Source organism: Strix uralensis, chromosome 3 (assembly GCF_047716275.1).
Source record: "Strix uralensis isolate ZFMK-TIS-50842 chromosome 3, bStrUra1, whole genome shotgun sequence".
NCBI lineage: Eukaryota > Metazoa > Chordata > Aves > Strigiformes > Strigidae > Strix > Strix uralensis.
In genome coordinates, this window is record NC_133974.1 from 75800721 (window position 1) to 75817195 (window position 16475).

General features: G+C 37.0%; 1 protein-coding gene across 6 annotated transcripts in view; it reads right to left on the reverse strand.

Annotated features, from left to right (window-relative positions):
• UTRN (utrophin) overlaps positions 1–16475 on the reverse strand; it is a 387351-nt gene that overhangs the window by 182472 nt on the left and 188404 nt on the right. The window lies entirely within an intron of this gene.

Here is a 16475-nt window from a genome sequence, read left to right on the forward strand (position 1 = left end):
CTTCTGTTTCAAGGGCTTTTAGGATGCACTTTGTTCCCTTTATAATTTTTTTTCCTTAACACTTTTTAAATAAAAAACCTGAGATTATCACCTAATAACATGATCCCAGAGGAAAAGTGCAAACGTTCTGAAACTCGGGATAGTGCTGGCCGTACTGAGCTCAGCAGTAACCCAATTAGGAAGGGATTAACTGAAAGTATCTATGCATGCACACACGCATCCCTGCATTCTCCCTCCTCTCTGTACCAAATAGTCCTCCGAGATCTACAGACACTGGGCTGACTTCCACCTAGCAATTGAGGGCTTAGATATTTGTTTGATATGGTGTAGAGGGGATAGAAAAAGATACAAACAACCAACGCCCCAGCTAAAGCAAACAACTGAGCAAGTTCAAACAAGTTTTGTTAGCTTTTCTGTTTAAATTTCAGAGTGTAAGTCAGTGTGTAAGGAACAACAAATGGGGCAGCTGTAGCAAGTGAACAATTCATTATTTATCTGTGTGTGCTTGTGCAAGCATTTTATACATCTATGCTATAAATGCATTTCTAGATCCTTGTAAATCCTTTTTCTCCTTCCCTTCTCTCTCACAACTTGTTTTTCAGGTGGTTAGCTCACAGATGTCAATCAAAACACCTTTTATCTTCTGAGGACAAAAATACTTCCTAGCCTAAAGCATGGCAAAAACCCTGAAATCTAAAGGACTTCAATTTGACCAATTACCATTTCAAGGCAGTGTAGTTTTGAGAAACCGTAGCTTTCATTTTGCGAGGATCAAAATAGGACATTCTGACGATAGTGCTATACTATTAAAAGTCATTAAAACAAACAGTGAGAAACCTGAAAAGGTCTACCAAATACTTTTAAAAGTAAGTATTCAGTCCCTCTACTGGGAGGGAAACTGCTTTTTACTTCTGCTCCTAAATAAAGGCAGAAGAGGGGAATGGATGCTTCTGTCTTCTGGTTCAAGACGAAGAACAGGATACACAGCTAAGAATGTAACTTCAGAGCAGCTGCAAGAGGTCAAGCTAAAGAGTGCAAGACAGTATGCAATAGCAAGAATCCTTCCTTTGATGCACTCCCCCTGTCTCAACTATTATTGAGCCAAGGACCTTCGTGGATCACACACTACCCAAACATTATGCTGAATAACCCTGACAGACTACATTTTTTGCCATGATTTTGTCCAAACACTAAGTTCATTTTTATATTTGGCCACTATATCGTCTTGCAGAAACAAGATTAATTATCTGTCATATGACAAGTTACTTCCTTCTATTTAATAACTTGCTGCCTCATTAAATACCTCCTCATTCTCATGTTGGGAGACAGAAGGAACAAATCATTCCCTCTTCATCTTCTCCCTGCTATTCAAAGAGTTTAGAGACCAATAAGATTAGTAAGGGCACGTGGTTTTTCTGTATAAAGAATCATAATTTATTTGCTTTTATCCCATTCAAAAGCCATCCAGGACATCTGATTCCTCTGCTTGCCTTTCTCAGTAACTTTTGTAGAAGGATATAATTCAGCTAAGGCAAAAAGAAAAATCATACTGTATCCAGCAATAAGATCTACCAAGGGCATTCAGCAGCATAAAGAATGCTTTTCATTTTGTTCTCTCTTCTTTTATTAGAAACTATTACTTCCTGAAATTATCTGGGTGTTTTTGTTGTTTAGACAAGTCAGTATCTGAATTGACACTAAACTTAAACCCAGAATTAACCTGAAGATCTTTTTTTCAAGCATAGCCAATTAAGAACCAATTATTGTTGATATATAACTACATGTTTCTTCTGACAGTCTTTCATAGGCCATTTTTAATCACCTTAGAAAGCATTACAACTCTTCACAGTCCATTTTAGTTTTGCTGTCCTTTAATAGACATGTGCTTCAACTCATCTTCTTTTCACAAATCATTTACTAATAGATTGAACCGTAAAAGTTCATTTAGAAATCTAATCCAAAAGGAGATTCCTTCTTATACCATGACAACTTGAGGGGGTTTGTCGTCATTTTTTAAAATATAAAAACATCAACCAACGGTGGCTTCCCCTTCCCCTCCCTTTTTATATAGGGATCTATCAATAGTTTTGGTAACATAAACTTACCATGTTGACTGAATCACACTATAGAATTCTGATATGTAGTATGGCACCTCTCCAAAAGCTTATGACTGTTTCTCAGTATGTAACAGTTATGTAGTATCTAACTCTGTTCCTTTCTGTGGTTTTCAGCAGTATCATTCATATGAAAATCAGACTTGCTGGTCTGTAATTTCCAGGACACTGGAGTCATTTTTTTAAAAGCTATCATAACATTTGCCACCTCTCCATAGTTGGATATGCAGACCAGGGAAGGACAAATGCCCAAGAAATGCCCTATAAGATTTGCAAGAAAATACCTCACAGCACTCTGGTTACTACACATTTTAATGTGTAGCACCTACTTACTAAAACTGCTTCTATTCAGATTTCAGTTTCAGAGAACCCCTCAGGCTTCCTTAGAATGAATAAAACTTTTAAGGGATAATTTTTATTTGCCAGTATCAAATTTTGGGGTAGAGAAGGGCCACCTGAAATTAAACAAAAACAGTCCATGGGACACCATTGCACCTCCAAAATAAAACTCAGACTGAATTCATTTCAAAGGAAGTAGTATTTGCAACGTAGCAGATATATCCGTCCCTTTCTGCGAGTCCATCTTAACTTGTTTACTCTGGAATACCACTACCAGCAGCTGCAGGACAACTATGTTGCAGGTAGCAATGCTGCTCCCCAGCCTCCCAAACCAGCTGCGTTCTTGGATGCCTTCCCAGCCATCAGTCTTGCCCACATGCCCTCAGTCTGAAGTACCTGAATTAGTCTCTTAATTAGTGACTTATAATAGGGTCAGGCTGAATGGAAGTAGATTTATATTTCTGAAATATGGACCATTAGGTAGAGCTGCAGTGTTGTTCCAAAGTGTCTGTGTCAATAGGAGGGGTACTCACTTCTTTACCTCTTATGCTTGCACATGGAATGAATGCTTAAAAAAAAAAAATTCCGTATCTTTTCCAAATTCCTCTCGCAGAGTATTTCTTCAGAAAAGAATCAAGATGCTTCTAGCTGACTTTGCACGCAGTCCAGGCCAGATTATTTTGCTGCATTTGTGTCTATTCTAGACTCAGACCTCTGATACTGATTCCCATAAATTACTTCCTCCTATTTCTACTAACACTGCAGTCATATAAGGAAACAAATACACTATTAAATGTTCACAAAGGTTTACCTACCTCCTCCATGTATTCATGTGTAACAAAATAATCATCATTTAACACAGATTGAAGTTCTTAAGCATATTTTTATATATATATATTTATGGCCTGGTTCTCATTAACAATACAATATCCTTGAGTGTAATTACTGTTCAACTGCAAAGCATCACAACTTCTAAGTATCATCATCAGCAACATAACTTGTCATTCTCTACAGAAATACTTTACTTGCTCCAAAGCAAAAATTCAAACACTAAAATAGATTGGCTTTTTGGTTTTGTGTTGTTTTGTTTAGAGGTCTTTTATTGCCTAATTTACTTATGAAATACTTAATGATTAAAAAAAATTTCTTCTCCAAATCTGCTGTTACATCAAAAGTGCACGAGGGCAGGAGCCGTTTTCCTTCAAGCTTTGTAACCTAGGGTATTAGTCTATGCCTGGGGCTCCTACATACTAAAAAGGGTAAATAAGCAGCTACTGGAGGAAAAAAAAAATCCTAGGGTCTAGCAGGGCAAACTCACATATTCAGCTCTTGCATTTCCTTATGGAAGTGGTTATAACAGTTAATTGCCACTAGAGTGAGCGCTGTATGAGTTATTGCTATGCAAATGGCACTTAGGTGGATGAAAGTAGAGCTATACTGACAGAAGGCCAATAATGGCTGTATGCCCACCATTTGTTTTGCCTTATAAAATTTAACAAAAACCTTACAACAAAATAATAAAACAATTCATTAAGATGCTTTATTATGTCACAGTATAAACACATTTCTTCTTGCAAACTTTTTTTGGATCTCCACTATTGACTATGGCAGAACCAAATTATGGGATCTTTGGTGCAAGTGCATTTTGCAGTGAGAACAGCGGGTTTGAGATACCAAAAAATAACAAATTACCCACCTCCCCAAGTCACCCCCAGCATTCCTTTCAAAGGGCAGATGAGCCTACTTTCTTTTCAAAGAAGGGTAATTATTCAACAGAAACATTATCAGGTGTTCAGAAATTACATTTCTAAAAGAATACCTAGAACAATAGCTGCAAGTTTTATCTAGCAAGACCAGGGCAAGAAGTATGTTTGCACCAGAAGCATATGACTATGGAAAGGCTTCATGCTTCAACAGAAATAAAAACTAAAACTCAATAATCAAGATTAACATTAAAGAGCTGTATTAACAAGAGTGTCAGTATATTACCCACACAAAAGGGACTGATTGATGGACAAAATTTAACAAGGATTTCCTTCAAGCTTTATTTAAACTAAGATTCTGCACTGGTAATCAGACACTTCCCTCAAGCATTCCACATTATATAGTGATAAATGTATTTGTTATTTTAACAGTTTATTTTTGTTATAGTATGTCATCTTCAAGCTCTTATCCCCTTCTAGAAAACTCCCCCTTAAAAAGCACTCAGAAATAGCACAGTATAATTTGCAATAAAACACTTTCATAGGTATTTGATATATAACTGTCTTCATAATATAGTTCCTCTTTCCAATGCTTGATTTAGTCATTTACCTTCACATAGCTACATGCAAATAAAAGCTAATGTCCATTAAAGCTCAGACCAAATGAATTGATGAAGTAGAAAGCTGTAATAAACAGCAGGGAAGTAATATGGCCTGCCAAATGACATTCTAGTATTGGAAAAGTTTATGTTAAAGAACAACAGTATTTTATAGAGCTGTAATAGCCCTTGTATTTCACCATAAAGTACGCATGTTCAAAGAAAACATCAAATCAGAGAAACTGTATACACAGATTAAAATTCCAGTGTACAAAATAATGTACAATCGAAATTATTAGTGAAATAACTACCTTCTCCACACCCTTAAAATTACATGTTTCTTCTCATACAAATTTTGGAACAAATCCCCCAGCTCTAGAAGCTTGACACAGCACAGCCTATTCCAGATTTGTATCAAGTTATGTATCTGAAGAGTTATCCAACAATATTTTAATGTAAGAGAGGTGGCCATAAAAGCAGCGCAGTCCTTAACGTTACCTGCAGTAACTATAAAGCCTTTCCTTTTGCTCATCATTTCACCAAGCTTTTAACATTCAAGCTAAAATTACTCATTTTTACAGTTGTTTTTTCCCTTCTCCTAACAAAGAAACAACAAAAAAAAATGTTTTCAACCTATTTTAAAAGTAGTCCTTAAAATAACTATAGCAGCATGCATCAGAAGTGAGGGTTATCTCCTCTATCCATTTTGACACCGCCAAATCACCAAAATTTGACTATTTCTCTGTGGATTTAAATAAATGTACATATAAACAAGTACATAAAAGCCAGTTTCTCCCTGGCCAGGAGAAACTAAAGCTTTAACAGCCTAAATTCCCCCAAATTTATTTCCATTCTGTATGTTTTTCAAGCCTGGCCTTCCACATGGACATGTACTAAGAGTCAGGAAGGTGCCAAAATGAACACTGATGGTTGGCAAAGAAGGGAATAGGAAACTGATGGGGAGGTGCAGCATACAGAAGAAAGGCTGGACCACACTGTGGAAACAACTGCAACAGAAAAAACAGAAAGAGCAAGTGGGGAGAATGGAAACTGGATGAGGAAAGTGGAGAGAAACTAGGACCTAAACCCAGGGAATAAGGACAAACAGAGGGAGGTTTCCAGCACAACTGGAAGAGAAATAGTCTGAATTAGGAATCCACAGCAGCAAGATTTGGACATGATGAGGAAGATGACTAGGATGGGAACTAACTAGCATGGAGAGAAGAGAGAAGTAGGAAGGCAACGGGACTGGGAAGGTTACAGTTGGGAGGATCAACATTTGCAGAAGTGAATGAACAAGAGATGCTGTGCAAAGCCTGCAGCAAAAGACCAGTAGTGGCAACCATCTCTCAGTCACTTTCTTTTCAGCAAAAGAAAGAAGGGCTACTCTAAAACAACTGGACTAGACTCTAAATAATAACATTCCTTATCTATACCTAGTTTCACCTCTATAAAAATCCTGCACAATGTTTGCCAAAACCATCTTATACCATTTTTTTTTCCAAAAGAAGAAAACCCATGTTCCTCATGTTTGGTTGGCAGACTTCAGGCCCCAGGCACCAGTCTACCAATAGCTTGCAGTTACAGATGAAGTCAATGAAAGTAGTTCTGTGAACAAACAAAATACATAAGTGCAAGCACTACAACAAAAATAAGCAAGAAAAAGAATCTTGAACACTTCAAGTATACAGAAGTTCTTGGAGAGTTTCTCTATTTCTGTTTCTAACTAAAAAATCAAGGTAAGGCCACACCACTCAGTTGACAAATTGATTAGTATATATGAAACACTTGGGTACTATAATGCCATATAAAAATTTCTATAGCATTGTAGAAAAGTGTCTAACAAATAATACTGCTCACAAAACAGAGTTCAAATAGCATGATCTAAAAAGGAATGGGGCCACATGTTGAACAAGGAAGAAAAAACACTGAGCAGGTGTTCATTGAGGACATATCAGCTTTCAGATACTAAATGAAGCAAGAGCAAAGAGTGGAAAGATGGCAGAAACATTTAATTAAGGACTGAATCATAACAGATGCACACAAAGGAGGCAAATTAAGGTTACATAAGTGACTTTAACTATCTTCTCCTAACTTTAATACTTAACATGACAATATTAGTAATGTTTTCCTAATATTTTGCGTGCAATAAAAGTTCACAATCAGTAAGAAAAAATGGAGTTAGTCCTCTGACCTCTATAGTCTCTTCCTTTCAACCACAAAGCCAAAAGAAGTGAAGCTGATGCTCAGACTTACCCTACCAAACTTACTCTGTTTCATCACCACAAAGCTTGAATAAAGGGGCACAAGACAGGGAGAGAAGGCATCAGTATTTCTGCACTGAATATACAGACACATGCTGTCAGCTGATTTGCATTTCTGAAGTTCCCCCACATGATTAAGAAGCACACTTCATTCAAATCTCAGGAAACAGATCTGTGCCACTGTAGTACTATGGAAAGTGACATTCTTCTATTGTACATCATCATTAAATGATTATCTACCCTATTCATGTACTTTGACAAGAAGGAAGGGTTCTCTGTCTCCTGCCACTATGAATACATACATAGGTCTATCTGCATCCACCTGTCTCTTATCTTGCACTTCAGATTAGCCAAAGCAGCACAGCACCTGCCTCAGTAAGACTCCGGGATTCTGGGAGGCTATCCTGATAAGAGTGCCTTGCCTTCAATGCTTCTCCTTTCTGACTTCCATGGTTTCAAAACTACTGCTAGAACATTGGTTCTAATATTATTACTCCTACACATTAACACAGCAGACAGACCAGAGTGTGATACAGGCCACATCTACATCAGGAAACACAGAAGTGCAACAGGAACAGACCTGTGGAATGCAAACATCTGAGCTGAGGGCCACATGTGCTCTTTCAGCACCCAGGGCTCCAGGCTAGCTCTCAACTGGCCCTGCAGACTGCCTGTCTACCAGTGCCTGGAGCACACAGGAGTGCCTTGGGACTGCATCTTCTAGTTCAGCTTCATCCAGAACAGTATCCTGTTTCTGCACTCCCAAGTTCACTGGATGACAAGAACCAAAAAGCAGGCACAAGCCTGCTTTCAGAGATTTTCCCCAAGAGACCATTTCTGATCTCAACGGAACTGCTGATAGACAGCCACATCCCACTGGCACAGACCAGCAGCTACCAGCTTTGACCCTCTGCCTCACACCAACTTCCCACAGTTTTCAGGATCATTCCCTTTCTTAGTAGTACTTTTCAAGGATTCTGCTGCTCTGCTGATAAAGCAGGTAAAGTACAAAGTCTTTTGTACAGAAGATGAAACTCATTAAACTTTTGTTGCTGAATTTAAAAGTACAATCACCTACAGAAAAAACCCCACATGCATCCGAACAGTTATTCCTTGTATATGCAGCAATTATATACAACTCATTAGTTTTCATGTGGGTTTTGCAGTACTTGTCAAATTAGCCATTCGAATGCCAGAGTCATTTTTATATGGGAAAAAAGTATTGAGTTAATAATGAATAAAATTGCAGTAACAATAGTTCTTGCTATCTTTGTAACTGCCTACATCCCAAATTTCATCATGGATGTTAATATGCAATCCTCAATTTTTTTTGCCAACTGAACAGATGGTGCTTTATTACAAAAAAGGGAAAACAAAAACAGAGATAGTGTTGAAAGAGCTGTGATTTACTTACAGAAACAGACAGGAGCCAAAACAAAAAAAAGAAATTATTTTGGTGCAACAAAAATGAAGACATTAACTTCACAGGTATATTTTAATGGCAAAGGTTTTACTTCTATAGCAATTATACTATCCTAAATTTTAAGAAGTTGTTTACTACTAGGGCGGCTCTGAATTCAATATGTAGCTGACCAGGGCTGGAAGTAATTACTTCTAGAAGCTTTGAGGGAGATAAATAAAATGCATTAATTTATAGCAGAGCATAATTCCTTTGTACATGCAGCATTTGGAACTATTTGGATAACGCATAATAGCCTGTAATTTACTGAGAAATTATTCTTCACATAAAATGAGTGAAAAGTAGCAGTGCCACATGAGGCTGCAAGATGTAGGATACTTGCAATAGGACTAAAAGACAGGTACTACTAGGTTTAATTTCTGTTCTCAAGCACAAAAGACTTGAGAACCATATTCCATAACAAGCAGTATTTGGCAAGACTCGTGTTGATTCTCTTAATAAGTGGTATTGTTTAAATGGTTACTACTTTTGTATTTTTTAGTTACCACAGAGGTCAAAGATGTAACTAAAAGTTGTTTCAGTAATGCTATGCAGACCAACCACCTTATTTTCACCCAGCAGCTCCATAAACAACGATCTCATTATCCTCAGAGATCTGTGACTATACCATGACTTGTTTTAAATCAGTATTGTTTTCTCTCTCTAGACTATTTATGAAGTGTATATATTCCTCATCAGCTACTAGAAAACAATCCTACATCATGCTTCTTTCTTGTCTTAGCTGCAATACCTCTTCCTTTCTGGCCATCCTATTTCAACTCAATACAATCAATATGCCTAGCAGAAAACAGTTTCTTCTAGTGCTTAAACTAACACGACCATCAAATGTCTTAATTTTCCTTTCAAAGTACTTTCACACACTGTTTGGAGACTCTCTTCAGTCTCCAATTTATGCATTACACCTACTTGGTGCATGGATATCTGGATAAGATTCCTCCTCCCATGCACTAAGCTTTCCTACTTAGAACTTGTTGCTTTCTACTACTAGCATCACCTATTTTTTTGTTCTCTTGCTAAGAAAATAATTAAAAATCTGCCAACAATGCCTTTGCAACCTAGTGAAGAATCATACACTGCTTGTTTAAAGCCCATTCTCTCTCATCACATCTTACTACATTTATCACTTGCTTTGATTAAGACTGCAAGTTCTTCAGGTTTTAATTTCTACTTCTGTAAAGTGCCATGCTTATCATGCACTATAAATGCTACATAATGATAATTAAAACCATTAATCTACTGCCAACAGAAAACTGCAACTGGATTAAAGTAGATTAATTTGTTCTAAACATCACAGTCTGTTGATTTGGTGGAAAATAATATCTAGGATGCCTGCTGTATTTCTAGATTGGTTTGTTTTGTTTTCTCCTCATCCCACAGATTAACTCCTATAGTTTAGTACTTTGTTCTTTGCTGTAAAGAATCAACATTTACAAGAACTCAATTTTATGATAGATTAGCTTTTCCAACAGATTAAGCATTACACTTTCAGCAACAGTGAACTATCTGTGCCACTTTCCACAGATGCATGGTGGTGAAAGCCAAAACACACAAGGATCTTTTGGTACAGCTGCCCAGTATAACACATCCCCATGCACATGTTATTCACAAGTGTCTACAAATACAACAATGCCATTAACATTCTCAAGCAGATAAATATTTTTGCAAGTGCATGTTTCAAAAGCCTCATTAAACCACTCCCAATAAAAAATAAAACTCTAAGCTGATTTTAAATCAGGTCTTGTTCAGGTTCAGAAAGGAGAGCAAGCCTCGGCCTGCACTGGTGTCAGCATGGAAGGCACCAAAGTACACCATAGGACTTCTGCTAAATCTCAAGAAAAAGTAGTCAGCAGGAAAATCCACAAGCAGAAGGCAGCCCATAAACTCATGTTTAATTGCTGCTGCCAGCTTCTTACACCTCTTACAGCAAACTTCAAGGCAGTCTCTAGTCTTCTCCAGTCACTTTTGCTTTAAACTCTGTCACTTCTTGTACAGAACATTTTCAAGCTATTCAGTGATGAACTATCAGAGACTAATTAGGCAGTAAAAGGATTTTAATAACCAGCTGGACAGCTTGAGAACTAAATTTTCTGGTTGTCAGGTGTGCTTGAGACACCTTGCCCTTGTTGTTTATCTTTGTTCCAACACACACCCTAGGTTTATCACCTTGTCTTACAGAGACATGCACACAACTGTACATACAGAACTGTATTCTAATTGCATATTTAATTCAACTCATCGCCTAGGCTTAAAAGAACAGATTTGCCAGAAAATAAGTCCATCACACTCTGCAATAATATTTAACAGTGATCAAAAAAATTATACTGCTCACAGTCATTAAAGAGCTCACCATTATCAGACCTCCCAACCTCTGGAATCTCAGTGCAGAAGACTTCCCAGTCAGGTCACACCACAGACACCCAGCTGGGATGGCACAAAATGCGCCCCCCAGGAACATCAAAACTTAATGCAAGAATCCATAGCACTTGCTAAGTGCCAGGCAGCATACTACTAATCGGAGGCTTCTTGAGCATTACTGCCTCCTAGCCAGGCACGACTGCTTTGCAGAGCACACATCACGACAAACAACTTCCTAAGGCTATGGCACAGCAAACTCCTGAGGCGGTGTTGAATCAGTGAGAGAAGTTGCTATCAGTACAGTGTGCTAAAGTAGGTAAGAGTGACTGTCTTGCATGAAAAAACAATATTCCTCCACGCTTAAAATAAATATATGCCCACAAACTTCTGAATTAAAAGCTACTTTATATATATATAATTATATATAATTATTTAAAACTGGCCTTTTATTTTTGTAAACCCATTCACATTTTTGATGAGTGTCATGGCTTCTTCCATATGCCCAGAGAGATGAGGACTCTCTGAAGAGCATCCTATGGCATGTCTGTGGCACTTTAACTTACTCCAGAAACTAAGTACTGTGGTTTGTAACGCAGATGTCAAGATAAAAAGGTCGCTGATAATCCTTGATTTGTCAGCTGATCTGCAGTGACATGGCAAGAAACTCAACCAGCCAGCACTGGATACACACAGAGGGGGAAAATTGCAAGAAAGATGGTGTCTACAACCACTTCACAATCCAGGTCACTGGGATGGTGCAAAAGACAGACAGGATTCTTGTGCCAGTCTCATCCTCTCAAGCAAGCTGAAGTAGCAGCAGTAGTTGTGGGGTGGCCCCGCAGAGTAAAGAATCAAGAAAAACACACAATGACAGAAGGACTCAAATTGAGGTGCTAATACTACGTAGGAATTAAAACACATAATTCAGGAATAAGCCAAATACATTAATGAGAGATGTAGGAAAATCCACCCAAATACTAACAGCTCCTGACCTTCAACAACTCTTAGGAAGGGCAATTTGGCAGCTAAAATAGCTGCCATCCAAACAGAATCAGTGGATGCAATTTAACAACTGGGCAGTAGAGAATAGGAGAAACAGATTTGGCAACACTTCCCTTTTAAAAATATAATATCACTATACTGAGAACAAACAGGGTTTTGAAGACATCTCTCCTACTGAAAACTTCTAGAAACAAAGAAGCCACTAAAGCTTTATGGAGGCTCTAACAAAAACAAACTCACTGGCTGAGAGCACCAATTATTTTATTTTTTTAAACACTGACATGTAATAGACAAAGCATAAACATGAAGAGACCAAAAGTTATTCTTACTTCCTTGGAATAGACCAGGACATATAAACTGGTATAACCTGCTATGCAACACCACCATGACCTACACTGCCTCGCAGATGGAAGTGGTGAATCTAGTGTTGTGTGTTTTGGGCACCATCACAATAGACATTATGTCATTTAGATATAGCTCTTGCCTTTAATTATTCTCTCTGTGCTTACCTGTCTTAGAAGAGACAGCAGGTGATTTTGCATGTTGTTTTCAAGTTTTTACAGCATTATGCAAAAAAGGGTCAAAGATCAACTTGCTTATCTGACAGCAGGCTACAAACTTTCAATCAAAAGTAAGGGTAATCATCAAGACCTGACATTTCTGTCAAGACAGACACAGTGATGACAAATCAGATGAACTACTGCTTTACTTGGGTCACTGCAACAAAAATATTTCCTGAAAAACAGCTCTGTATTAAAAATACAAATATTGTTTCCTGATGTAATTCTAAGAAATTATTTTAAAGACAATATTTAAAACTTGTATGCTGTTCACCCCAAGAAACAGGCAAAGAAATCAAATCTTACTATTTAGTTAGTGATGAAACTTCTGGTAAAACAAAGGATCAATAACGTTTCAATTGGAAGCTGGCAGATTCTCAATCAATGTTTCATTAACCCATGCTGACACAGAGGACATTTCCTCCATTTATTTCCTGAAAGTAAATGCTGTGATTCAATGATTTATTTTTATCAGGGGGGCAGTGAAAAAAAAAAAATCAATTATTTTTATTTCCAAAGATATAATTCACTTAATCAAGACCTCTAGACAGAAACTGTCGTCTTACTCACATAAAGCCACTAGCACATATTTGCTAAAGGCTAAGTATTTACCTAAACAAATACATATGTGAACTATAAAGCCTGTATTTAAAGTCTTACAAGCATCTCCATTTCTTTTACAAGACTCTGTGTTTCACTAGGAAACTCTTTCCTTCTCCAGAATTAATGTGCTTTTAAAAGTTGCTATATTAACAAATTAGTTTTTATCACAAGAAATAAAAATCATTTGAATATGAGTGATGAAGGAAGGTACCATGTCTGCCTCTTCCCAAGCCCTGAGAGCATCACAGATCCCCATGCCTGACTCCATTCTCACCACAGGAGCTGTGCCAAGCAGCTCTAGGGATCAGGACTTGCTGACACTACTTAACTTTACTGCTTGGTAGGCAGTCAGAACACCTACAACAGCCAATTTTTTCTTCGAGTCTTGTAACAACCTATTTTTAATTCTGATAGGGTTCATAGTTTATGACAAACGTAAATAAGTACTGTTCATTAAAGACATGGCAAGATACTATTGTGAATAACTCAGAAAACTAAAATCATTCAATAACAAGCAAGAACAAAACTATTTCCCAGTCTAGCCAGACAGAGACGATAGGGGCCAATTCCACATTATGCTTTTACAAACTAAATGCAAGAATGCAGAGGTCTGAAAGATCTACTTTCTCCATTACTTATCAGATGGAAACGTTTCCTCCTGTCCTCCTTCATCATGCAGTGACACAAACACAACCTTGGGTCTACAGCAACACATTAAAAATGCTACACTGTTAGAGTATAAAGAACAAGCAGAGAGAAGGAGAATAAAAATTCCCCTCTTTTCAGCACATAACACAACTAACCTGAGACTAAATTAAAATATAGGACAAAGTCACTGCACATTTAATGCCCATATTAAGCAAGGAAATACCTGCTTCAGGAGCACTTTGACTGTTCTGATCCTAAAATGATCTGAAGAGATTCTCAATGAAGTTCTTCTGCTTATTTGCCTTTATCCATACCCAGGCTTTCTGTGCAATACACTTTCACATCTGATCTCTCTCATTTCAGTCCTTCACCCACATAATTTTCCTGCATTCAAATACCTTGAAGAAGCAAGCAGACCATGAGATGAAAGGCAACACTGATCAAGGCAAACCAGTATCTGTATCGTATTTCCTTTTCTTTTTTCCTTTTCTTTATTTAATATTGCAGAGCTTTTTGCTTTCAAATGTCATGAACATAGCAAAAAAATAAGAGTATTTAAATACCAAAACCGGAGTTCAGTAACTCTTCAGAATTGTTTAATCATTGTGTACAGTTACACCTTGAACAATACATAATAGATGGCCTTTATAACAGTTAGGACTTGGATCACCTTTTTTTTGTTCTTTACTGTTATATCTTACTAAACTAAGCTTTGCATATTAAGACACATGTTATGTGCCTACATATTTGTTTGAAAAAAATAACTGAATTGCCCTAAACTTTAATTTTATGGAAATTGTAGGGAAAAGCATAGTATCTGCTTTCATTCAACACAACTGTCACTATTACTATTTTATGACACAAAGGAAATTCCTAAAAAGCCCTGGGCTTAAAGTCTTTTAACTGACTCCATCATCAACTCTGTGGGGGCTGGCAGGTCACCTAGTATGCAATAACTGCTACCGAATTCTTGCTCTTTAGCAGGTGACCTATCACACATGAAATTCATACAAAAGCCCAAGTAGTCAGTTTTCGCATTTTGACAAGTCTGATGATGCTGAATGCCTACAACAAAGGTCTTAAGGAGAAACCTGCTTACACAAGCCAGGAGCAGTGGGCCAGAAAAAAGACTGGAAAATTGAGAATCTGAAAGCGCATGTATTGGAAATTCATATCCTTTAAGATTGCGTGTGAGTATTTATGTCACACATTGTTAGGAAGTATAGAGATATAGCTCTAAATGAGAAAACCGTTATTTTCATATTTAAAATGCTAAAAGTTTTCAAAATTTAAACATTATCAATACCTTTGGGGTGGTGGTTTTGTTTTGGTGAGGTTTTTTTGACAAACAATTTAATCCACAGCAGTATCACAGCTCTACTTGGGTATTAAATCACCATGTTTCATGTTAGAATAGGAGGGAGAACTCTAACGTGTGTAGACATGACAGACAACATTTGGCAACCACCAGCTCACTCCATCTTAGTAAAAAGCTCTGCTTCATTATGGCTAAAATTTATAAGAAGGGGAGGGAAAGGAGGTAAAGTTAGTTTAGATTAATAATTTTAAGTGACTTGTTTGTTTGTTTTGGAAAAGCTTTTCATTTACGCAGCAACTCAACCCTAACATCTGAAAAGACTTGAATAATTTATTATTCTTTACTGAAGCTACAAAAATATAAATCCCTATCCCAAGGGAGACAGAATTATTATAAAAAAGATAAATTTTATTAATCATATGCTAAATAGTGACCTCCAGTGACACCTCAAACAGAAGTCACACACATCTATTTGGATGGTAAACACCCCATGCATTTATCATAGAGCTGACTGAAGATACACATGCTTAAGACTTTTTTCTTTATGATTTTTTTTCCATCAATATGAGTCAGCATGAGAGGCAGCAGTAACTAGCAGCAACAATATTTTAGCAGAATAAGCTTTTCCAATATATTATAGTCCTTTATAAAACAAATACCTGTTGAAAACAAAACCAGACTACCCTCCCTCTGAGATGCACCAAAAATTGTCTTCTAGCTTGTAAAGCAGAAAACAGATGAAAGCAGATAACACCCAACAGGAAGGTGTAAGAACAGCATAGCATTTTTATAGTGTATTTGTAGTCAGGTTAATCACTTAAATCTTTTAGGTCTTTTTGCTGTTTATTTCTGACAAATATATTTTCCTGTAATTTTCCCTTAGTGTCACTGCTGGACTGAATTTAAACAAAGTTTCCATTACAGTTAACAAATTATAAATCAAAGATAGATTGCCTACCCCAGAAGTGGGTATTCTCTGCACATCTGCAAGGGTATTTCTGGTTTAAAAGATCATTAAAGCAGCCTTCAATGTTTTTCATTATTATTAGCTTTCTATATTTAAGTAGCATTTGCCTTACAGTTTTCTCTTATAATTTCTTAAATAGTTGCACATGTCAAATTTCTATTCCGTATTTCAGAAAAACCCAGTTTGTACAAGTACCATGTAGCTTTTAGTTTTAAATTCCTTTAAACAGACCTAAAAAGATACAGTGCCTTCAAACACTTATCATCCGCTTAAACAATCTGCTACTTAGTAGTAAGCCTTTCACAGTCTTTAGTGGTAAAAATGTACAATTTCAGAATCCGTTTTAATTCCCTCCACTTCAATTTTCTATGCTTAAAGTGATCAGAACAGAGTTTTTGTTGTGTTTTTCTTTATGCCTATTTTCCCTATACCATTCACTGACAACACATATGTTCTGTGATGTGCTCTGTTTCTGATTAGCAAAAGATGTTCAAAAAGTGCCATCTTTCCTATGAATGGAATT